Below are 25,448 nucleotides of genomic sequence, written 5' to 3' on the forward strand. Positions count from 1 at the left end.
GACGATGGGAATATCTTATTTCCTGGGAAGGTTTTGGTCCGGAGGAAAATAGTTGGGAGCCTGCATGTAACATTCTGGACAAGGACTTGATCCAACAGTTCCACAGGACACATCCTCAGAAGCCAAAACCCCCAGCTTACTCTCGCCAGAGTAGGCACCTCAGGATACCCCGTCCCACAGGCCACTACCGGCATACCCTGTCCTACGGGCCACTACCGGATCCTTTCCACTGTGTGTCATTCTGGGTAATATCCATTGCCCAGGACTGTACTTTCATATTGCTACTATTGTGGACTTTGCTTTCCTTCCTGTATAATAAAGTCTCCTTCTCCAGCTGTGTGCCATGCCACTGAGATCACACCTGCTTATGGTGAGGCTCACAGGGCTCCTCCCTGTGGGCGGAGTCATCGCTCATCTCAGCCCAGGGGTTCACATTCTCCCTTATACATAACAATATCCCTTCGGGGTGTGCTGGACAGAGGAAATATAAGTCCCTGTCGTCGGCTCCATGACTCTGACCTGTGCTGAACACTAGCTCATGTCCATAAGGTGGCAGTTTCCATCTGCACTTGATCTTAGCTGTGCCTTCTTCTCAGACAGGGGTCGAAAACAGGAACGTGTGTTTCCTAAAATGGCTGAATATGAACACTTGAAAATGCTAGGAAAATGAGACATTTCTATTGTGATTTTTGCAACATTCATTTATAAAAGAATCCTGGATATGAAAAAACTCACATTAAACTTTCTCAGCCATAGCCAGGCAATATGGCACCTATGCGGGTGGTGGTCTGCGGAGCGGGGGTACACCGATGAAGGTTTCCTAGGTAGAGATGATATGGTAAAGATCTGCCAAGCAGGGTACACCGATGAGGGTCCTTGGTAGAGATGGTACGGCAATGGTCCGTTAGAGCGGGGTACACCGATGAGGGTTCCTCAGTAGAGATGGTAAAGGTCCGCAGAGCAGAAGTACTCACAGTCGGAGTAGCGATGGTTCCAGAGAGAACCCCAGGGACTGGAGCAGGCAGTAGTCCTAGGCACTAGGCCCTCGAGAAGCGGATTGCCGGAGACAAGGAAAGGCCCCCCCGAGGAGCGGGTACCTGAGGCGTCTCACGCCGAGGAAGCAGGAGCTGAAATGAAGGGTCCTTGAGAGCAAAGCGGATTCAGCAACGAGGGAACTTGTTGCCAAGTCTTAGGCAGGTAGGGCCAGCCGGCTTAAGAGTCCTAGACGGATGACGTCATGCGGGGGGAACGCCCCCGAGGTTTCCGCCATGACGTGCTTAAGACTGACCTGAGCGCGCGCACGTGCGCCTAAGGAGCTCCAAAGGCAAGATGGTGGTTGGCAGTGTCCACGCCATCCAGGGAGGCCCGGGAACAGAGGCAGGCCAGCTGGCGATAGCTGGTGGAGGCCGCGAGTCTGCCTAACAGAGTTAGTGATGTGAAGAAAGAGGTGAGCAGCAGTGGTCGCAGTCGTATGTGACCGACAGGTGTAACAGAGAGGAAATTCAGCTCATGCCAGGAGACTATGCTCTCAAAATAGACCAATTGTAGTTCTTCAGGAAGTGCCAATCAGAGCCCTTCTAATAACTCTAATCACATCTGTTAACAGCGATCTGGCAAACCACGCATGCTAACAGTGGTAGAAGGGATGAAGATTCCTTTCCACTAAGTTCAAGCTAAGTGTACACTCACCAAAAAATGTCTAGCTAGACCGGAATTAACAGGATTACAGAGAAAAGCAGAGAGAGAAAGAGATAGAGCAAAAAGACACTAAAGGAACAAACATAAACAATTGTTTCAAAGATATAAGAAAAAAGCACACAATATAGGACATTTATCCACTCCACTCTCCTTAAACGACTTTCGGACATCGGGATAACAGGTACGGCCTTCAAATGGTTCGACTCCTTTCTCACGAACAGAGGCTACAAAGTAAAGATCAACAACAAAGAATCTCCGCTCATCAACTCCTCAAGAGGAGTTCCGCAGGGCTCCTTTCTGTCTCCTACACTTTTCAACCTATACCTTCTTCCCCTCTGCCAGCTGCTTACGAATCTAAAACTCAAACACTATCTCTACGCGGACGATGTACAAATCCTGATCCCAATAACCGAATCCCTCACAAAAACACGGAAGTTATTTATTTATTTATTTATTTATTTATTTACAGTAGTTCTGGGACAACTGTCTCCAAGATATCAACAACCTCCTTACTAACCTAAACCTTGTTCTGAACACGTCTAAGATAGAAATGCTCTTAATATCTCTCAACCACAACGATAACCTGCATTCAATTCACACCAACACCCTGGTCAGCTAAGCAAGAGACCTCGGAGATATAATTGATAATCAGTTAAATCTAAAAAAGTTCATCACCAACACAACCAAAGACTGCTTCTTCAAACTTCAGGTACTAAAAAGACTCAGACCGCTCCTGTACTTCCAAGATTTCAGATCGGTACTCCAGGCCATTATATTCTCCAAATTAGACTACTGTAATTCCATTCTGCTAGGCCTTCCCGCCTCTTCCACCAAACCGCTTCAGATGCTACAAAACTCGGCCGCCAGAATTTTAACAAACTCCAACAGAAGAGACCACATCACACCCATCCTAAAAAACCTGCACTGGCTCCCTGTAAACTTTAGAATTCTACACAAGTGTCTCACCATCATCCACAAAGCTATTTACAACAGAACACCCATCGATATACACTACCCACTCACACTGCACTTCTCTTCTAGACCCATCAGAGAAGCCTACAAGGGCTCGCTACACCCCCCCCCAGCCAAATCCACACACCTCTCATCCACCAAAGATCAAGCCTTCTCGACAGTGGCGCCAACTATCTGGAACGCCATGACCCCTGACCTTAGACAAGAACCTTGCATACGGACATTCAGAAAGAAACTCAAGACTTGGCTATTTTTCTACAAGCCTTCCCTGATCTATGATCTCCCCATCTACTATAACACGCCATGGTCCTCTAATCGATGTACCCCAACCCTGACATGGCATTTGACCCGATATCAGTTAGTTCTGAGTTCTATGACCTGATACTATTTAGTCAAGAATATACAATATTATTATAGTCCTGAGTATAGGACATTATTTATATATTTGATAGTATTCAGTCCTGAGTACTTGTTATTATTATAGTCCTGGGTATATGACCTGATTTTATTTAATTCTAAGTTACTCATGCCTCTGAGTCTTCCTCCTCCCAGTTCGAGTGTCCCTGTTTTATTGTAACTTTTCACTTTTCGCCTTATTATTTATGTTGATGTTAATGTTATTGCCCCATTGTTTCTTGTAAACCGATATGATATGATTGGTGTCATGAATGTCGGTATAAAAAAGCACTAAATAAATAATAAAATAAATTTATGACTTACAGAGACTGGATAGTTTATGGAAAGAGCCAGTGAGAAAAGAAAAGATTAAACAAAGACATACAGAGACAAATGAAAAAAAAACCCACCTTTCCTTTACCTTCCTATAACCTGGGATTGGTGATCTTGTCCTGCTGTACTTGAAAACACAATTGAAACACAAAGACTCACATTTCTTTACATTTATTTATTTATTTATTTAGGATTTTTGACATTCTCAATACTGTTAGTTAATATACTCTTTATAGAGAAAATACTACAGATAACAAAATATACTTATCTGATTGGTTTATTATAGAGTTAGGGGAAACAGTTCTCAACATATGCCTTTTTTTATAGTTTGTATTCTTAGGTTTTCTTCTTGTTTTGTGAGTAATTATGAGAATATCCCCCTGAATTTTCCACTGTCAGAGACAGGATGCTGGGCTTGATGAACCTGTGGTCTGCTCCAGTATGGCATTTCTTATGTTCTTATTTTTATAGTTATTTTCTGAATGCCATTCAGATTTTTATGTGCATGTATTGGGCTGATTAAGATAGCACTACCTCTATTAAGAATAATTTTAGGTCAAACTTTGACTTGTCTTTGAAAATTAAAAAACAAATACTCGGGATGGATGGGGTGGGTGGGAAGAGGGGATATGGTCCCTTTGGGTTGTTTTGCTTGCTCTTCTGTTATTGGGAAAAATAACCCTTGCTGTAGTTACACGATGTTAGGTACCATATTAGGAGCTACCACCCAGGAAAGAGATCTAGGCGTCATAGTGGATAAATACATTGAAATTGTCGGCTCAGAGTGCTGCGGCAGTTAAAAAAGAAAACAGAATGTTAGGAATTATTAGGAAGGGAATGGTGAATAAAACGGAAAATGTCATAATGCCTCTGTATCGTTCCATGGTGAGATCGCACATTGAATACTGTGTACAATTCTGGTCGCCGCATCTCAAAAAAGATATAGTTGTGATGGAGAAGGTACAGAGAAAGGCGACCAAAATGATAAAGGGGATGAAACAGCTCCCCTATGAGGAAAGACTAAAGAGGTTAGGGCTGTTCAGCTTGGAGAAGAGACGGCTGAGGGGGGGGATATGATAGAGGTCTTTAAAATCATGAGAGGTCTAAAAAGGGAAATGTGAATCGGTTATTTACTCTTTTGGATAATTTTCAAAAGGGAAACTTTGATAAAATGAGGAAAATAGAAAAAAACTGAAAGGTGCAGCTGCAAAGGTTAAAAGTGTTCAACAGGCTTGGACATTGTTTAAAAATACAATCCTAGAGGCGCAGTCCATATGTATTCCACGCATTAAGAAAGGTGGAAGGAAGGCAAAACGATTACCGTCATGGTTAAAAGGTGAGGTGAAAGAGGCTATTTTAGCCAAAAAAACATTCTTCAAAAATTGGAAGAAGGATCCATCTGAAGAAAATAGGATAAAACATAAGCATTGCCAAGTTAAGTGTAAAACATTGATAAGACAGGCGAAGAGAGAATTTGAAATGAAGTTGGCCACAGAGGCAAAAACTCATAATAAAAACTTTTTAAAATATATCCAAAGCAAGAAACCTGTGAGGGAGTCGGTTGGACCATTAGATGACCGAGGGGTTAAAGGGGCTCTTAGGGAAGATAAGGCCATTGCAGAAAAACTAAATGAATTCTTTGCTTCCATGTTTACTAATGAGGATGTTGGGGAGATACCAGTTCCGGAGATGGTTTTCAGGGGTGATGAGTCAGATGAACTGAACGAAATCACTGTGAACCTGGAAGATGTAGTAGGCCAGATTGACAAACTAAAGAGTAGCAAATCACCTGGACTGGATGGTATGCATCCTAGGGTACTGAAGGAACTAAAAAATGAAATTTCTGATCTATTAGTTAAAATTTGTAAACTATCATTAAAATCATCCATTATACCTGAAGACTGGAGGGTGGCCAATGTAACCCCAATATTTAAAAAAGGCTCCAGGGGCGATCCTAGTAACTATAGACCAGTGAGCCTAACTTCAGTGCCGGGAAAAATAGTGGAAACTATTCTCAAGATCAAAATCGTAGAGCATATAGAAAGACATGATGTAATGGAACACAGTCAGAACGGATTTACCCAAGGGAAGTCTTGCCTAACAAATCTGCTTCATTTTTTTGAAGGGGTTAATAAACATGTGGATAAAGGTGAACCAGTAGATATAGTGTATTTGGATTTTCAGAAGGCATTTGACAAAGTTCCTCATGAGAGCTTCTACGAAAACTAAAAAGTCATGGGATAGGAGGTGATGTCCTTTTGTGGATTACAAACTGGTTAAAAGACAGGAAACAGAGAGTAGGATTAAATGGTCAATTTTCTCAGTGGAAAAGGGTAAACAGTGGAGTGCCTCAGGGATCTGTACTTGGATCAGTGCTTTTCAATATATATATAAATGATCTGGAAAGGAATACGAGGAGTGAGGTTATCAAATTTGCGGATGATACAAAATTATTCAGAGTAGTTAAATCACAAGCAGACTGTGATACATTACAGGAGGATCTTGCAAGACTGGAAGATTGGGCATCCAATTGGCAGATGAAATTTAATGTGGACAAGTGCAAGGTGTTGCATATAGGGAAAAATAACCCTTGCTGTAGTTACACGATGTTAGGTTCTATATTAGGAGCTACCACCCAGGAAAAAGATCAGGCATCATAGTGGATAATACTTTAAAACAGTGTGCTGCAGCAGTCAAAAAAGCAAACAGAATGTAAGGAATTATTAAGAAGAGAATGGTTAATAAAACGGAAAATGTTATAATGCCTCTATATCGCTCCATGGTGAGAGCACACCTTGAATACTGTGTACAATTCTGGTCGCCACATCTCAAAAAAGATATAGTTGTGATGGAGAAGGTACAGAGAAGGGCAACCAAAATGATAAAGGGGATGGAACAGCTCCCCTATGAGGAAAGGCTGAAGAGGTTAGGGCTGTTCAGCTTGGAGAAGAGACGGCTGAGGGGGGATATGACAGAGGTCTTTAAGATCATGAAAGGTCTTGAATGAATAGATGTGACTTGGTTATTTACACTTTCGAATAATAGAAGGACTAAGGGGCATTCCATGAAGTTAGCAAGTAGCACATTTAAGATTAATCGGAGAAAATTCTTTTTCACTCAACACACAATAAAGCTCTGGAATTTGTTGCCAGAGGATGTGGTTAGTGCAGTTAGTGTAGCTGGGTTCAAAAAAGGTTTGGATAAGTTCTTGGAGGAGAAGTCCATTAACGGCTATTAATCAAGTTTACTTAGGGAATAGCCACTGCTATTAATTGCATCAGTAGCATGGGATCTTCTTAGTGTTTGGATAATTGCCAGGTTCTTGTGGCCTGGTTTGGCCTCTGTTGGAAACAGGATGCTGGGCTTGATGGACCCTTGGTCTGACCCAGCATGGCAATTTCTTATGTTCTTAAGGACTAGTGGGCACTCCATGAAGTTAGCATGTAGCACATTTAAAACTAATTGGAGAAACTTCTTTTTCACTCAACACACAATTAAACTCTGGAATTTGTTGCCAGGGATGTGGTTAGTGCAGTTAGTGTAGCTGGGTTTAAAAAAGGTTTGGATAAGTTCTTGAAGGAGAATTCCATTACCTGTTATTAATCAAGTTGACTTAGAAAATAGCCACTGCTATTCCTAGCATCAGTAGTATGGGCTATACTTAGTTTTTGGGTACTTGCTGGGTACTTGTAGCCTGGATTGGCCACTGTTGGAAAGAGGATGCTGGGCTTGATGGACCCTTGGTCTGACCCAGTATGGCAATTTCTTATGTTCTTGAGTTTTGTTCATGGTGGTGTGCAGGAACCCTCACCATTAAGCAATAGTGGTTACTGTTTCTAGACAAAAAATCAATAAAAATGTTTTAAACTAAAAAAATACAAACTAAGAACAAAACAAACAGGATGTCTCATTGAATTAATCTGTTCCAACTGCTGCCCTGATGTTTTCTAGTTGCCTTTCAATAGTTACTTATACAGCATGTTACCTTTAAACAGCAGGAGGAGCATCTGCAATGAGCCATGCCAGGCTGCACATGCACTTCTGGAACTCAATAACTAAATAGCAAATAAATAAACTAAATAGCTTTTACTTTTACTATCAGCAGAGCTCCCGAAAGATCCCTTGAAAGAGGTAATATTAGCTGGATTCTTTAAACAATTAACTTGTCTTGGGCTCTATTCCTTTGTAGAGCCTTACAAGAATTTAAAAAGCGCAATTAATTTTGATGTGGCTGTCTGTCTGTCTGTCACAGGAGCTGTCCAGACTATAGTGCTGAAACATGAGTGAAACGCGTTTTAATAAACCTCTAGGTTTATTGCTCATTGTTGGTTGGTCTTGGTCTGGATTCCTCTTTTTTATTATAGCAATATCTTTTTTTTTTTTAATTAAAAGATAAAAAGTCCATCTTCTACTATGATTAAGGCTTCTGTCTTTGAATATCTCCTTGTCTGAGAAACTCTACTTGGAAAGACTACAGTAAAAATGTGAATATATTTAGTTTTTGGGGTTTTTTTGTGAATCGATTATAACTGCTGTGAATCGTCGCTCAGCATTACCTGTCCCAGGTCTTCTAGTGGCTGACTCAGATTCATTTACTTCAGTATTGTAATGCTTTGCATTTTATTGCCTTAAGTAATGAGACAGGTATTCTTGGAAAATGCTGTATTTTATTAGACGGCCTCGGAATAACGCCACATTTGCAGAATATAGTCGTTAGTTTGAGAACGTCAGGATACAGAGATTTGGCAATACTTTTCCTTTTAATATGTTCCATCTATCCTATCCCTTGAGGTGATTCGGCTGATAGCAAGACATTGCGTTACTTTGCTATTTTCAGACAACAAATTAAAATACATCAATGGTGCAAAAATCACAGTACGGCTGTTTCGTTTTCCTAGCATTTTCAAGAGTTCGTGTTTAGCTATTTTAGGCTACACAGCTCCCTTTTCGACTCGAGACAGTAACCGGCACAGCTAGAATCTTGCGTAGGTGGAAAACTCCACCTTATTGACATGAACCAGCGAGTTAGCATTCAACACAGCTCCGAGTCGTGAAGCCAACAGCAGGGATTTACACTTCCTTTATCCGGCATGCCCCGATGGAAAAATAGAACCCGCGCCCGGTGCATAGATTTCTGCTTTTCAGAAGAAAACCGCAGAACCGGAAACTTGAAGCGCTGCAAAGAAACCGCCGCCCCGCCACTCTTCTCCCTGCAACCAATGGGAAGACGGCCAGGCGCACGTGGCGCGGGAGGGGCGAGGATTGGGTGGTGCCATCACGGTTGCCGGGAGAAAGGGTAGAGGGTGGCAGCTGAGATGGGACGTGCGCGCGCGTGAAAGGGGAGGGGGAGGAGTTGCAGCTGTAGAAGCGCGCGCGTGCGGCCGTTACCCAGGCGAAGGAGAGAGAGAGGCTGTCGTTCGGTGCTGGTGCCACGCGCTTTTCCTCCTACCCGTGGGTCTCTCGGAGGACTCGGCCCTCAGCCCACTATCTGTTTTGGGTGTCCCGAGGGGCATGGCTCGGGTTTCCTAGGAACGTTTCCCCGGCCAAGGATTGGCTGCGGCAGGGGTGAAGGACGGGCCGTACTGGAGGTGCCTTGGATCTTTGGGAACCACCACTCGGCAGGGGAGCGGAGCCCCCAACCTGCCCTCTGAAGCAGGTGAGGAAAACTGGCAAAGCTGGAGGTCCTGGACTCTGGGGGATGGGGCTTTTCTGGCCTTTCTGCCAAGTTATTGCTGGTCCTTCTCTGCACCCAAGCGGGGGATGATGGGGCGCGAGCTTGCACCCTACATCTTATGCTGTGACATGGCTTCTTGTCTCGGAGGGGAGGGAGCTGACTGCTTTATTCATCTTTAAGGTTGCACGGTTTTGTTTTGTTTTTGTTGAAGACACGAGCTGTGATTTTCGAGGTCCTGTATAAGACCATATGTGGCAGTTCCGAGAAATAACTGGGTAACTGTTTAGGGCGGACGGAGATGTAGATTTTGCATTCTTTTTTTCTTGGTATCTGTTTTTCTTTGGATTTCTGTTGTCTTTTCAACCTTAATCTGATGCGCTCCTCAGTAACTGAAGGACTTAGATCTTAGTAGTAATTATTTAGTTCAAACTAAATGATTGCTTTATTATCGGTGCCTCTTAGTTACTTTACTCGGCTCCTTTAGCATTCATCTACATCTTCTAGTGGATTGAGAGGTTGTTGAACCATGTCCTGGTGCATTTGTCCTATGCCAAGTGAATTCTCCTGGTTCAGACCGTGCTCGGTGCTTTCATTGATTTTTAGCAATCTCATTTGTCACTCCGCTGATTCATTTTAAGACTGCTTCAGTGATAACAGTTTACCATATCATGTCATCCTGCATCAGCCTGTGCTGTTCGTCTCCTGCGGGGAAGAAGAGTTACGTTTCGGATGACAGAAACAATGCCAGAGCTGAGATATGGGATGATGTGCCTTCAAGATATTGTAATCTGCATTAAACAAATTATCAGGTTTATACTTTATGCAAGCCAGTAAAAAAAAAACCAAACAAAAAACGTCGAAACCCCAAAAACTGTGAACGTTAATTATCTCGCAAAAGTAGGTTAAGAAATAATTGATTTTGGCTTTTTTTTGCTTTGCTGGATTTCTGCCAGCACTTTTAGCTTGTCTTGGGGAGGAAAAGAGACATTTTATTATTATTTGTGTAAGTAAATTGGTTAATTGTAAACGTTTCGGATCTCGGAAAGAAAACAAAGTCAGTATTTGTGGAGAGATGTTTATTAACATCTATCTCTGCAGTATCTTTGTATTTCTCTTCCCCATTAAGGGAATATGTTTTTATTTTCCTTCCTTAAAGGAGTGTGTTTGAAAGGATGAGTATATACCATAATTGTAGTAGTAGTTTCCGTGCTGCCTTTCCCCCCTGTTTTTAGATTTGTGAAACTGCTGCGTTTAATTAGTTTCCCTTGATTATGAATTGTGCATTATACCAGATGTTCTTATTCTATTGATTTGTGGTCAGTATAAATAAATGCCTTTTTTCCTTCACTAGAATTTCTTTAGCATGAATGTTGTAATTCAGATTTATTTCTCGGGCTTGTGCATACATTTTCATCAGTCTTAGTCTGGAATTATCTTAAGGAAAGGAGCTGTAGGGACTGAAATAATTATGACAGCAGCTTGGTGAGAGAAAAGAACACCTACTTTACAAGTTATATTTTGTTCTATCCCTTGAATAATAAAATGTTACTCTGCTCATTTAGTTAATTTCCACTTAATAAATATGTATAACTTGACACATCAGTTTAATTGTTTGAGATGGTATATTTGTTAATTGTGAATTTCTTGATGAATTTGAGTTAATCATCTGAAGTGTCTTCAAATGTTGATGCAATGACTTGTAGTTTGACATGTTTGTTCTTAGTGTTAATGATTTCCTATCTGTGAAATACAATATAGAATAACTCTTTAAAGAACTGCACACAGCCCCATATACATGCATATATGGCTGCATGCAACTTATCCTAGTATTTTATAACTGAAGTGTTATCATATATGTGTGGGTTGTGTTTAAAAAAAAAAAAGTCTATCCTGCAACATTTGCAATATTATAGATACGCACAAATATATAATTGTTACACAGCCTAAGTAATGCTTTGTGAGGCTTATCTGGCTAAAGTGGTGGTATATAGCAGCCACCACTTAGAGCTGGATAAGTCAGAATTTATCTGCTTAAGTGACATTAAACCACTGAAAGGGTATATGAAGCAAAATCATATGTATTTTTCCAGTCTATTTTAAAACTATATGTGCAGATAATTAAAATGTGAAAAACAGGTAGGACTTACCTGCATAGGTTTCTCTTTATGCTTGTAAGTCTGCAAATTTTCCAACATGTCACATAACGGAAATTAACCTGTTTTTCGATTTCTCCATCAGTTCACCCAGTCCATCGCCAGGTTATTGAGACCTTCCTAGTTCTTCACCCAACCTATAATACTGTGTAAACATGTTTGATATGCCAAATAATTAGCAAGTGTAAAATTACGCAAGTAAGTTGCCAAGTCTACACGCGTATGTCTCTCTTAAAATGGCGACTTATATGCGTGTATATTGGCCCCATCTCTTTTATTTATACACACATATTTGCATGTGAATCCTTATTTATGCACACATGTATGAATTTTAGAAAATAGCATATACGCGCTTACATGCTATTTATACACACATGCTAATTTTTCTGCATGCAGCTTTTTGAAAATTCACTCCTTAATGTTCCAAATAAAACTGAGGGCCTGGGGAGGCATGAAGAAGTGGTACATTTCAGCTACAAGGCAGGACACCTATGGCCTTCCATGATGTGAAGCATGCTGTTGCTAATTTACCAGTGGTGCTACTTTCTTTTATCAAGAGAGCTGCATTAACCTGTTTGTTTTATTAGGGTTAGGTTCCTTGGATATTTACTAGGTGCTATTGGAGGTACTTTATTGTTTGAATGTGGTCATTTTCCAGTGTAGGTAAGAAGACCATGCAGCAAAACTGAACGGTTTTATGATACTTTTGTTTGGAGACATACTTATAACACAGCTATATACATTACATATTTTTCCTTACATATATAGTGGAATCAAAATAAAATCCTATCTCTTTATTTAGTAACATAGTAGGTGATACCAGGAAAAGATCAATTACCCCATCCAGTCTGCTTGGTTATTGCTGCCTATACTGTAAGGATCTATCCCAGCTGTTTAGTAATGGAAGCATAGTTTCTTATCCAGTCTGGCTTTTTTTTTCTTCTTGATTCTCTTCCTCCTGGCTAGATAAGCATATGGGATCCCATACTTAATCCAACACTCAACCCACCCCCCTATCCCCATGTCTTAAGTCCAAGCATTCTAATGATCTAAAACTTGCAATGAATAGTCACTTACTGGACTGAAGCATAGAATGGCATTTCAGCAAAGTTGAGGAAAAGTAGCCTAGTGGTTAGAGCATTAGGCTGTGAATTGGGAAAGCCAAGGTTTAAGGTGGCCAAACAAGTGGATAACATGATGGCAAAAGCTTGGGTGAAGAATGGTCAACAGTGAAAGATTTGTAGCTTGTGGGACAGCCCCACAAGCCACCTCATTCACCCCAAAGCCACTGACAGCTTTTTGCAGCCTGCTTGCCATATGATGCTGACTGCTGTCGAGAGCAGCATGGGGTGCTGCCATGCTGCTCACTCCAGGGCTTTCCCTAAGCATACTTGCACTCGACTGCCAGATACTTAAATGGCCTGTGGCGAGAAAGCGACCCCAGCGCCCTTGATATCACCGGCTCACAACTATTTAAAGCCTCTGCTTTGGACCAGCAGATTCCTCAGCAACAGGTCTCCTGCATTCAACAGTGTGTGTTGCTCCTGTGTTCTTTTGTTCCTGCATCTCTGTGTTCCTTGTTCTTTTCCTGTCCTCCTCCTGCTTCGTCCAGTGTCTCCTGTGTGACTTCGTTATCCTTAGCATGACTTCCTGATTTTGACATCTTGCTTTGGACCTGACCATATTTGCTCACCTCTATCCCAGTACTGCCAGCTTGCTGCTTGTCCTGACCCCGGCATGCTCTGGACTCTTGCTCTCTCTGACATCCTAGGGACTCACCTAAGCTCTACTGGCTGCTAGAATCCAAGGGTTCAACTTGTGGAAGAGGTAGCTAGTATAGGTGAAGCTCCAGTCTGTCCCTCTTCAGGGCACATTCACCAGCTGTTGGCGTAGGCCTCATAGGTTCCCCTGCAAGGCTGTATCAACTTTGCCACAAGTTAGAGGGCTCACTCTCATGCCACTCAACGCAGGTCCTTGGAGAGGTCATATCTCAAAGGGTAGAGAGAGGTATGTATGAATCAGTCTAGAGAAGGCAACCAAAATGGTGCAGGGCCTGCATCAAAAGCTAGATGAGACTGAGAGTGAAGGACCTAAATATGTATAATCTAGAGGAGTGGAGAAACAGGGGGCATATGATGCAAATATTTTTAAATATCTGAAGGGAATTCATGCACAAGAATCAAACTTTGTACAATAGAAATGAAGCTGTTGAACTAGAGGTTCATGGTGTGAAGCTCCAAGGAGCTAAACTCAGGAGCAAGGTCAGGAAATATTTTTTCATGGAAAGGGTGATGGATGCTTGGAATGCCCTCATAAAAAAGAAGAACAGAAACAATTCAAAGGGGAGTGGGATAAATATAGATGTTTCCTAGTGACTAGAAGATGGAAACGAAGACCTGGGGTAACCTCTGATTTTTGGTGGAACACCTCTGCATGAGGATAACCTGTATGGAGTAATGCATTCAAGGGATCTATCTGGGCATATCTTACAGTAAACATGGTTTAGGTATCTGGCTGCTTACAGTACTTCAACTAATTTTGATCATGTTCACTCTTGATGGTGATGGGGCAGGAGCTGTCTGCTCCTGTGCTGCTATGGTTGGAACAGGCCCTTTGTGCACCACAAGAAGGAATAAATAAAGCTGGAAGGGGGAGGTCTGGTTATCACCTACTTCTGTGGCTTGGATGGGCTGCCTCAGGGTAACCTGCATAGAGCAGCAGTTACCACCCTAAACAAACACCTTGCTAGGCAGGCTGGATGGACCATTGTAGTCTTTATCTGCTGACACTTACTATCAGGCCGCTAGCTTTACCCCTTATTCAGTAAGGGGTAATAGTGCATCAAAAACGCGCGTCCAACCCCCCCCGAAACTAATAGCGCCCGCAACATGCAAATGCATGTTGATGGCCCTATTAGTTATTCCCGCGTGATTCAGAAAGTAAAATGTGCAGCCAAGCCGCACGGTTTACTTTCAGAAATTAGCGCCTACCCAAAGGTAGGCGTTAATTTCTCTCGGCACTGGGAAAGTGTACAGAAAAGCAGTAAAAACTGCTTTTCTGTACAGCCTCCGACTTAATATCATGGCGATATTAAGTCTGAGGTCCCAAAAGTAAAAAATCATTAAAAATAAAAAAATGTAAAATCGGCTCGCGGGTTGAAAACCGGACGCTGAATTTTGCCGGCGTCCAGTTTCCAAACCCGTGGCTGTCAGCGGGTCTGAGAACAGACGCCGGCAAAATTGAGCGTCGGCTGTCAAACCCGCTGACAGCTGCTGCTCCTGTCAAAAAGGAGGCATTAGGGATGCGCTAGTGTCCCTAGTGCCTACTTTTACCGCGGGCCCTAATTAGTATAATTTTATTTACTGTATCGCGCGCACAGGACACTGGCCGCTCGTCCGCTCTCCCGCGTTTCTTTCTATATCGGCCTGTAAGTTACTATGATCTGATGGGTTTTTTTTTTTCTGTAAATATATTTGACCATATGATCTTTCGGCTAACATGTTTCTGTGTTTGTGTTGCTATGATTTTAAAAATAGAAATATATTTTAATTCTGTAAATAATGCTGTACTCTGCAATTCACCGATCCAAAGTAGGAAGAAACTGTTATTGCAGATGTTTAATGCTTGTTTAAATTAAACCCAGTACTGAAAAAAATGACTGAGGGTTTGTGCCATTATAATAGTACATAAATCAGCTTTACTTAGATTGACTTGACAGAGGTGGTATTTTCATCCCAAGGATTTTTCCCATACATAATGTGCTGGAAAGATTCACTTTTCTTGTGCCAAGTCTAGATAATTGCCTGGAGGTGCATATCACTGTTGACAAATTGTCGATAAGTTATTATCTGTTCTAACTTGAGGCTTTTAGTTGGTTTGAGTCAAATGTGTTATAGAATCTGTGACCACTGTGTCTTAAATTTGAACGATTGCTAGCAGCAGAATTACATCTCATTCTATTTTAAGAGCTCAAGGTGTTGTCCTTGTTCCCCATTGCGCTTGTAGGATTTCAGTAAGATTCTACCCTCTGAATGAGACTTTTTTTTTTTTTTTTTTTTTTTTAAACTCTAGAGGCATCTTTATAAGAAAAAGGAGCTTGCTCATAGTTTGACCCATCTGTACAAAATCACAGTAGCAAAGTCTTATTTAGTTAGCCATCATTCTAAAATAAAAGCCCATGCTAGGCACACGCATCTTCCCTTTTAGACTTCTTTGTACAGGTCATAGGGTACATATTTGGCATGTCTACTTTGAAAAGAACACATTTTTCAAATGTCCTTGTTATCTTTTTTAATTTTTTTTTGTGTAATTTCATGTATTGAAAGGAGATACTACTTAATTGGTCCCCAATTGTCCGAGCTACTTCTCATTGCTTAACTGATTACTGTGTTCAGATGCTGTAATGGTTCTTCTCCCCTAGTTACTAACATAAACTGACCATTTATCTTGGTCATATCAGGAGGAGGATAGGCTTCCTCTTTGGCCAGTATTTTATGTTGAGAGCTTCATAAGAAAGAAATAATGTTTTTTGTTTTACTATTTTTATCAAATGCAATAGCTTTCTTGCATAAGTCAGTCTACTGATCTATTGTTCTGTTTTTGGGTTTTTTTTCTTTTTTTGACATTGACGTTTCCTCCTGCTCCTTGTGCTTCCAGCTCAACTGGAGCGGGGAATGGACTTTGACATGAGCCTTAATTCAAAACTACTTGGGTTTTTTCCCCTCCTCCCAACGTCTCTTTAATTTAGTGATGGCTCTGGTCTGGAGGCCATTCACCAGGGATTCTTCAGAAATCCTGCAATCATGGATCCTGAATGATCATGATTTCCTTTCTCCGAAGCAGCCCCAGACCTGGTCAAATCAGGTACCTTCTCTGTGGTAGTGCACAGCATGTGCTAATATTCATATTGTCTCATGATATTTTGTACTCATTTATGATTTTTTTTTGTATATTTTTTGGACTCCTTCTTGAAAAGATTTGTGAAAATGCAGACAGTTTTTTAATAAATTCAAACAGAGCCACCAGGCCAGCCATAAAGGCTTTAATCTTGATGGCTCTTAAAATTTGTTCAACATTGACTATAGAAGAAACTCTTAAGGACATAGCCCAAAAGATTTTTCTTTTAACAATTCCTTATTTGTTTAGTCTTTATCTAGGAAATGGTGTTGACAGGGACAAAGACAGAAAAAAAATTGAACAATTTGTCATAATTTTGGCCCATCCAGTCCAGTGCAGCAACACGTTAGTTTTCACCCATATGGTTGAGAATGTAGAAGTGCCATGGAAAAATTTATTTAAGGAGTTTTAGTTTACGTGAAGAATTTTGTAAGTGATAGAAATTAGTGGAGCAAAGATAATCACTAATATTGCTAGTGTAATTGCTTAACATAAGGTTTATAAGTTCTGATAAATGTAATATTTCTTAGCTCACTTGTAACAAGATCAGATATATTAACAAACGGTTACTCAGGAGGCTAACTGTGCAGCTGTTCAGGAAAACAGAACAGTAGAAATTTAGCCACATTCCACTGTTGCTGATATGGTTACAGTTGAGGCCTAAGCAGATGACAAGGACACATGGGAATAGCCCAGAGAAGATACTGGGACATAGGTCAGAAGAATTAACATAAAAAGACTAACTTCAGACAGAATCTATGATCAGAGAGAGAACAGATCAGAAGAAAAGCTTGTTGTATATTAAAGTACCTGATGAACTGTTCCTGATTTCCCAGCGCTGTGTTTCTGCTTTTCCAAGATATATAAGATTCTCACTGGAAACTGAGGGGAAGTATCTTTGTATATATATTCTTAATGCAAAATTTAATCTTGTAAGCTTTTATTGCTTATTCTCAGACTTATAAGTAAATTTTCTATACTTATAAATATGTTGTGTATTCTGTGACGAATAACCTACCACTCATCCCACCTTTTGCAAGTGCACATAATCACCAGCAAGAGAGAGGGCTGAATATCTGACTTTAATCCATATACCCTGTGAGTTCTGTGTGCCAGGTTTCCCTTTGGGGAGATAATGCTGGTGGTGGCAGTGCCAGTGGAACTCATGTTCCCTAAAGTATTGTCTTGTTTTGTGGCCATGAGAAGACTATAAACAGGACTGATTCATCAGGTAGGACTCTGCATGCATAAAGTCCTTTAAACATTTGCTTACTAAATAAGACATGTTCATGATTAGTTTTGAAGGAGAAAATATTTATTGCTGTCCCAAATGCTGCATTTTAATGCTGAGTTTGTTCCTTTGCAAAACTATTAGGAATTGTGAGCTTAGAAGTCACTATAGCTACGGACTTATTTATTTATTTATTGGTTTTTATATACCGCGTCGGTGTACAGAGAACAAAAACATACACCGGAGCGTTATACATGGAACAATAAAAATAGTCGAAGTCTAATACAGGGCATCTAATAATAAAAAAAAAAAACAGAGAGATACCTTATAAATATGTTTTATAAGTTAACATATAGAACTTAAATTAACGGAAAAAATGGGGAGGCTGGGAGGGAAAAAATATAATTTGAAAGAGAAGGCTAAGCAAGGCGTTGAAACTTAGAGAATGCATATGGACGGAGAGAAGGACATGATAAGAGAGGCGTAGCGATTACATTAAGGATGGAGAGAAAGACATACCTAGGGAAGCGTAACAATTACATAATGGGCTACGTTTGACAAAGTCCCTTATGAGAGGCTTCTAGGAAAACTAAAAAGTCATGGGATAGGAGGCGATGTCCTTTCGTGGATTACAAACTGGTTAAAAGACAGGAAACAGAGAGTAGGATTAAATGGTCAATTTTCTCAGTGGAAAAGGGTAAACAGTGGAGTGCCTCAGGGATCTGTACTTGGATCGGTGCTTTTCAATATATATATAAATGATCTGGAAAGGAATAAGACGAGTGAGGTTATCAAATTTGCGGATGATACAAAATTATTCAGAGTAGTTAAATCACAAGCGGATTGTGATACATTACAGGAGGACCTTGCAAGACTGGAAGATTGGGCATCCAAATGGCAGATGAAATGACAAGTGCAAGGTGTTGCATAGAGGGAAAAATAACCCTTGCTGTAGTTAAACAATGTTAGGTTCCATATTAGGACCTACTACCCAGGAAAAAGATCTAGGCGTCATAGTGGATAATACTTTAAAATCGTCGGCTCAGTGTGCTGCAGCAGTCAAAAAAGCAAATAGAATGTTAGGAATTATTAGGAAGGGAATGGTTAATAGAACAGAAAATGTCATAATGCCTCTGTATCACTCCATGGTGAGACCGCACCTTGAATACTGTGTACAATTCTGGTCGCCGCATCTCAAAAAAGATATAGTTGCGATGGAGAATGTACAGAGAAGGGCAACCAAAATGATAAAGGGGTTGGAACAGCTCCCCTATGAGGAAAGGCTGAAGAGGTTAGGGCTGTTCAGCTTGGAGAAGAGACGCCTGAGGGGGATATGATAGAGGTCTTTAAGATCATGAGAGGTCTTGAACGAGTAGATGTGACTCGGTTATTTACACTTTCGAATAATAGGACTAGGGGGCATTCCATGAAGTTAGCAAGTAACACATTTAAGACTAATCGGAGAAAATTCTTTTTCACTCAACGCACAAAGCTCTGGAATTTGTTGCCAGAGGAGGTGGTTAGTGCAGTTAGTGTAGCTGGGTTCAAAAAAGGTTTGGATAAGTTCTTGGAGGAGAAGTCCATTAATGGCTATTAATCAATTATACTTAGGGAATAGCCACTGCTATTAATTGCATCAGTAGCATGGGTTCTTCTTAGTGTTTGGGTAATTGCCAGGTTCTTGTGGCCTGGTTTTGGCCTCTGTTGGAAACAGGATGCTGGGCTTGATGGACCCTTGGTCTGACCCAGCATGGCAAGTTCTTATGTGGGGTACACGGGTAGCAAAGACGAGCGAGAGAAAGTGACATATTATAGGAAAATATTTATTATGGGGGGGGGGGGGGGGGGAGAAGAAGGGTGTAGCAGAGCATGTCTGAATCATGTGTAGGCTTGGGTGAATAGCCATGTCTTGAGTTTGTTTGAATATCCTCGGGGAAAATTCAAGACGTAGTTCAGTAGGCATGGAATTCCATAACGTGCGGCCAGCTAAGGAGAGGGCACGGGCTTTAGTAGATGCATAGTTAAACAGTTTGGGAGAAGGAGTCTGCAAAGTAGCTAAGTATGGATTTCTAGTTGGTCTGTTAGATGTATGAAATTGAAAAGCGTGAGAGCCAATTCATTTCAGGATTGTGGAGGGCTTTGTGGATGAGTGATAGTGTCTTGTACTGTATGCGAGATTGAATGGGGAGCCAGTGTAATCCCTTTAGAATAGGGGTAATGTGATCCTTTGAAGTCGTGTTGGTGAGGATATGAGCTGCAGTATTTTGCAGGATTTGTAGAGGGTGGATAGAGTTTTTGGGAAGGCCTAATAGAAGTGCATTACAATAGTCAATTTTAGAAAAGACCATTGCTTGTAAGACCGTGCGGAAGTGGAGAAGAGGTTTAAGTTTTTTGAGTGTGTGGATCTTGAAATAGCATTCTTTGAGTTTTGCGTTAATAAATTTTTTGAGTGTCATTTGGTCATCTAGTATGACTCCTAGATCCCGGACTTGGTGGGAGAGTTGGGTGTGTGGCGAAGTTGCAAGTGTTGTAGGCGTGGTGTGCAAGGGTGTGGGAGGCGATATAACCATGAGTTCCGTTTTTGTGGTATTAAGGGCAAGTTGGATACTACTTAGAAGGTTGTTAATAGAGGTGAGAGTGGCATCCCAGATTTCAAGAGCTTTCGGTATAGAGTCAGTTATAGGAATGAGGATTTGTACATCATCGGCGTACAGATAGTGTGGAATCTTAAGGTTAGCGAGGAGATGGCAGAGAGGTAAAAGGTAAATATTAACTAGAGTGGATGAAAGTGAGGAGCCTTGGGGGACTCCCTGCATAAGAGGAATTTCCTTTGATTCGTGGTTGCCAATTTTGACTTTATAATTCCGGTTGCAAAGGTACGAGCTAAACCAATTGTAGGCAAGGCCAGTTATTCCAATCTCGCAAAGTCGCTGGAGTAGTATTTGATGACTAACTGAATCAAACGCAGCTGAAATATCTAATATTGCTAGCAGGTGGGATTGCCCTTTATCTATGCTTTTGATAAGGTAATCAGAAAGAGATAGGAGGGTTTCTGTGCTATGTAACTTACGAAAGCCATATTGGGATGGAGAGAGGATTTGGTGTTCGTCTAAGTAGTCATTGAGTTGGCGGTTGATAGTTTTTTCTAGGATTTTAGCAACAAATGGTAGATTGGAGATGGGGCGGTAATTGGCGAGATCAGTCTGGTCAAGCTTAAGTTTTTTTTAGGGTAGGTTTAAGGATAGCTTGTTTTAGAGGATTTGGTACAATACCAGAATCAATGGATGCATTGATAATGTTCGAAATGGGAAGGGCTATTAGATCAGGGATGGTGAGAAGGAATTTTGTGGGGATGGTATCAGAGGGGTGGGATGAAGGTCTAGCTTTTTTGAGTAAGGATTCAATTTCCTTTGCCGTAGTATGTTCAAATATAGTGAGGTTTGCGGGGAGGCTGCTTGAGTGAACAGGGAGAATACATTGGGGTGTGTAAGGGATGGAGGGAAAACGTGTCATAAGTTTGACTTTATCATAGAATGTTGCTAGTTGTTCGCATTTAGTTTTGGCCTCTTCTTCTGGAATGATATTTGGAGTGAGATTGGTAAGTAAGGTGACATATTCAAATAAGGCTTTGGGATTGAATTGGAACTAGTAGATCTTAATAGCATAGAAATTCTTTTTGGCATTGTTCATTTCGTTGTCATAGCTGTGTAGTGAACTTTTATAGCTCGCAAGGAGGGTTGGTGAGGGGTCTTTGTGCCAGTTTCTTTCAGCTTTTCTTAGGGCTTGTTTTAGTTATTTTAGTTTAGACTTGTACCAAGGTGTGTTAGTATTTTTTTTGAGAGGATAGTTGTTTGGTGATAATTGGGCGGATGTTCTCAGCGACTGATAAGGTGTACTCATTCCATGATGAGAGAACAGAGTCAGCGTTAGATAGGTCGAGGTTGTTAAGGGAGTGGGAGAGTGCGGTAGTTAGCTCATCTTTATTGCAAAATTTTCGGAATTGTATAGTGGTAGAACTGACAGGGGGGGGGGGGGGGGAGGAGGTCTTTTCAAAGTATTTGTAGTTCTTATAATGGTCTGACCAGGGGATGGGTGTGCATGATAGAGAATCAGTTACAATATGTTGGTTAATAAAAATGAGGTCAAGCGAGTGGCCAGCTTTATGCGTGGGAGTATTTATAATCTGATTGAATCCTAGGGATTTCATGGCTTCTAGAAAAGAGGAGCAGCTAGGTGTGAGGGGGGTTGTATCAACGTGAAGATTAGTCACCTAAGATTATAGCTGGGGTGTCAATGGAGTTATTTTTAGCTATGTATTCTATTAGGGAAGAGGGATTGTTGTTAAGGGTTCCAGGGGGAGCATAGATGAGGCATATTTGTACAGAGGGAGCTTTAAACAAACCAATTTCTAGTTTAGCTGTAGGGGGTATGGATTGGAGTGTAAGCTTAAGATGCTTGTTGGTAGCTAGTAGAATGCCACCACCTTTCTTTTTAGGTCTGGGGATGGAAACAATATCATAAATATTGTTGGGGAGCTGGTTAAGAAGAACATTGTCAGTATCTTTCAACCAGGTTTCAGTTATAGTGCAGATGTTAGGTGTTTCATCTGCGAGAATGTCATTGAGGATGGATGTTTTTTTGTTTAGCGACTGGGCATTGAAAAGAATGAGTGAGAGTGCTGTGATGCCAATGATTTGATTGAGTGGTGGGGATATCATGGTTGTATGAGTGGTGGCGCGTGGTATGGCATGTAGCAGGTCTATGTCTGTTATAGCTGAGTGTGGGGATGTTTGACATACTGAAGTAGGTACAGTAGAGAGGTCAAGGTCTAAAGGAGTGTATAAAGTACGCAGGGGGTGGGTGTAGCTAGGAAGTATGAGGGCTATAGCAATGTTGCAATGTGAAGAGAAATACCACGTGTGAGTTAACAGGGTGGGGATAAAATGGGAGTAATAAAGAAGTTACCTGTGTTCGTGGGGGGAGAAGTGTACTGGAAGTTAAGGACTTAATTTTATGGCATCCTTATTTTAACATTGGACTTGGATGCTTTTCTCTGTAGGAATTTCAATGGGAATTACACCAAAGTGGTAGCAATCTATATTTGACTCAGGGCAGGCGCTAGCTTTTTTGCTGCTCTGTGCAAATAAGTAGTGTGCTAATTCATCCTGCTATCTACGGAAACACAGTTTACGGTAAGCAAACTTGCTTTTTCCCGTCGATGATAGGGCTGAATTAGCCATGCTGTCTGGGAGTCCCAAGCTCCCGGGTTGTGTGCTTGTAGGTTTGGACATCAACCCTTGACGTGGTAGACAGTCTCGGGTACTTTTTAGTGATAAGACTGCTGTGCCTAGTGCTGCATCAGAGGTCGTTTGCTGTTGGAGGCAATAATGCGATGTGAAGGTATGAATGGACGACCATGTTGCCGCTTTGCAAATATCAATTAAGGGAACTTTGTTCAAGTGGGCAACTGATGCTGCGGTGGCGCGGATTTAGTGCGCCTGAGGCTTTGAGTAGTTTAATGGAACGTTTATTGTAGCAAAAAAGAATGCATTGTGATAACCAATTGGCTATGGTCCTTTTTGAGACTGGTTGTCCAGGATCATTCTGGTTAAAAGAAAGGAACAGTTGAGAAGGTCTCGAAGTTGACTGAGTCCTTTTCTTATAGTAAGCCAACGCTCTCTTGCAGTCCAATGTGTGTAAAAGTTTTTCACGCTCGTTATGTGGTTTTGGCATAAAAGTAGGTAGTTATGGTTTGGTTAAGGTGAAAAAATGTTACCATCTTAGGCAGAAAGGAAGGGTGAGGATGAAGTGTCACCTTGTCATGGTAGAATTCAAGATAAGGGGAGTAGTGAACCAAGGCTTGTAGTTTGCTGATCCTCCTTGCAGAAGTAATGGCAATGAGAAACTGTTTTCTATGTCATATATCTTGATGTGACTAGAGTCTAATGGTTTGACAGGTGGAAGCATTAGTTGTTCCAGCACTACATTTAAATCCCATGGAATTGGGGGTTTAGTCACCGGTGGGCGAAGTCTGATCATTCCCTTCATGAATCTAAAAATCAACGGATGTTAGACATTGGAAAGTTATTAAAGGGTTCATGAAAAGCTGCTATAGCACTGATATGAACTCGTACCGAAGTGGTGGCTAATCCTGCGTCATAGAGTGTGTGTAGATATTGTAGTAATTGAGTGGCAGTGGATGAGAAAGGGTTTATATTCTTTGGAGTACACCAGTCCAAGTAGCGCTGCCACTTTCCTTCGTAGTTACGTCTTGTTGAAGGTTTACGTGACGCGATAAGAATATCCTCTAGTTGAAAAGATAAACCTAAGGGAGTTAGTATTTGCCTTTCAATCTCCACACTGTGAGATGAAATGATTGATTCATGGGGTGAAATAATGAGCCTCCTTCCTGTGTCAGAAGATGTGGAAGGTTTTGTAGCATTATCAGTGGATGAATGGAAAGTTTCACGAGATACGTGTACCAGGGCTGTCTTGGCCACGCCGGGGCTATTAAAATCATGTCTGACACTTCCTGGATGCATTTCTGAATTGTTCGAGATATGAGTGGAATGGGTGGATAGGCGTACATAAAGTCTGGCGCCCATGGAATGAGAGGCATTTGGAGCAATCCTTTGATTGCTGGGGTAAATTGAGCAAAAGATCTGGACCTGTCTGTTTGCTTCCGTGGCAAAGAGGTCTAATCTGGGAAACCCCCACTGCTTGAAGATGTTTTGAGCCACCTCTGGATTTAAGGTCCATTTGTGTGGATGAAAAATCTGACTGAGACTATTTTCTGTTACATTGTCCAGAACTGGAGGATAAGTTGCTTGAATTGATACTTGGGCTTTGACTGTCCAATGTAGAATTCGTGTTGCTTCCTGGCAAAGAGTCCAGGAACTGGACCCTCCTTCCTTGTTTATGTAAAACATGGCTACCTGGTTGTCTGTATATACCATGAGCCTTAATCCCTTTATCTGATCCGAGAACGTTTGAAGTGCCATCCAAATGGCTCTTAGTTCCAGGAGATTGATCTGGTATGTAGATTCCTGAGGGGTCCACAGACCTTGAGTTTTCAGTTCGCCCAGATGTGCTCCCCAACCCTTGTTGGAGGCATCCGTGGTCAGAGTTATCTGGTGAGGTGGTAAACGGAATGGAGCTCCCGAGGCAAGGTTCTTGGGAAGGAGCCACCATCGAATGTCCTCTTTCATTGCGTTTGTAATTTGAATTCTGGTGCTGAATGGCTGTATGAACTGAGACCACTGAGTCTTTAAACCCCATTGTAGGCGGCGCATGTGAAGTCTGGTGTGAGGAACCACATAGATCGCTGCTGCCATATGACCCAGAAGTTGTAGAACCTGGCGTGCAGATGTCCAGTTTCTGTGAAGTAGGCTGTGTGCCAATGATTGTATGTTCTGCATCCTGTCTTGAGGAAGGGTATGCTCTCTGTTCCACCATATTTATGAGAGCGCCTATGAATTGAAGTATTTGAGTCGGATGTAGGTGAGACTTCTCGAAATTGATAAGAAATCCCAACCTCTGAAGGCATTCGATCGTGCGTAATGTATGATCTCCGTGTAAACTGATCCGATGCTACTATTAACCAGTCCAGATAAGGAAATATTTGGATCGAAAGTTTCCTGAGGTGAGCCACCACCACTGCTAGACATTTGGTGAATGCTCTTGGGGCTGAAGATAGGCCAAATGGGAGAACCTTGTATTGGTAATATATTTCGAACTTGGAAACATAGGTAACGCCAAGAAGATGGGTGGATTGGTATATGGGAATATGCATCCTTCAGGTCGATGGAACATAGCCAATCGTTGTGCTGAATCAGTGGTAGGATATTTTTGAGAGAAGTCATTTTGAATTTCTCTCTCTGTATGTGTTTGAGTAGTCTGAGATCTAGAATGGGTCGTAGGCCCCCCAACTTCTTTGGAATGAGGAAATATTGGGAATAAAAACCTTGGTGATGATGATGAAGAGGGATGATCTGTATAGATGGTTGAACCTGAAGGTTGTGCAATTCCGCTGTGAGGGATGTGGAGTGGGATTGTATCATACTCTTCGGAGGAATATGAGGAAGAGAAGGAATGG

The 25,448-nt window shown here is 41.4% G+C and overlaps 1 protein-coding gene across 3 annotated transcripts in view; it reads left to right on the top strand.

Annotated features, from left to right (window-relative positions):
- Window positions 1–8,723: 8,723 nt before the first annotated feature.
- Window positions 8,724–25,448, top strand: part of ARVCF (ARVCF delta catenin family member) — a 743,011-nt gene continuing 726,286 nt past the window's right edge. For all 3 annotated transcript variants that reach the window (XM_029572000.1, XM_029572001.1, XM_029572002.1), the window contains exon 1: window positions 8,724–9,055. The gene's annotated coding sequence lies outside the window, so the exon portion shown is untranslated. The remainder of the gene's footprint in view (window positions 9,056–25,448) is intronic.

The sequence above is a fragment of the Rhinatrema bivittatum genome, chromosome 11 (genome assembly GCF_901001135.1).
Source record: "Rhinatrema bivittatum chromosome 11, aRhiBiv1.1, whole genome shotgun sequence".
Classification (NCBI taxonomy): Eukaryota; Metazoa; Chordata; class Amphibia; order Gymnophiona; family Rhinatrematidae; genus Rhinatrema; species Rhinatrema bivittatum.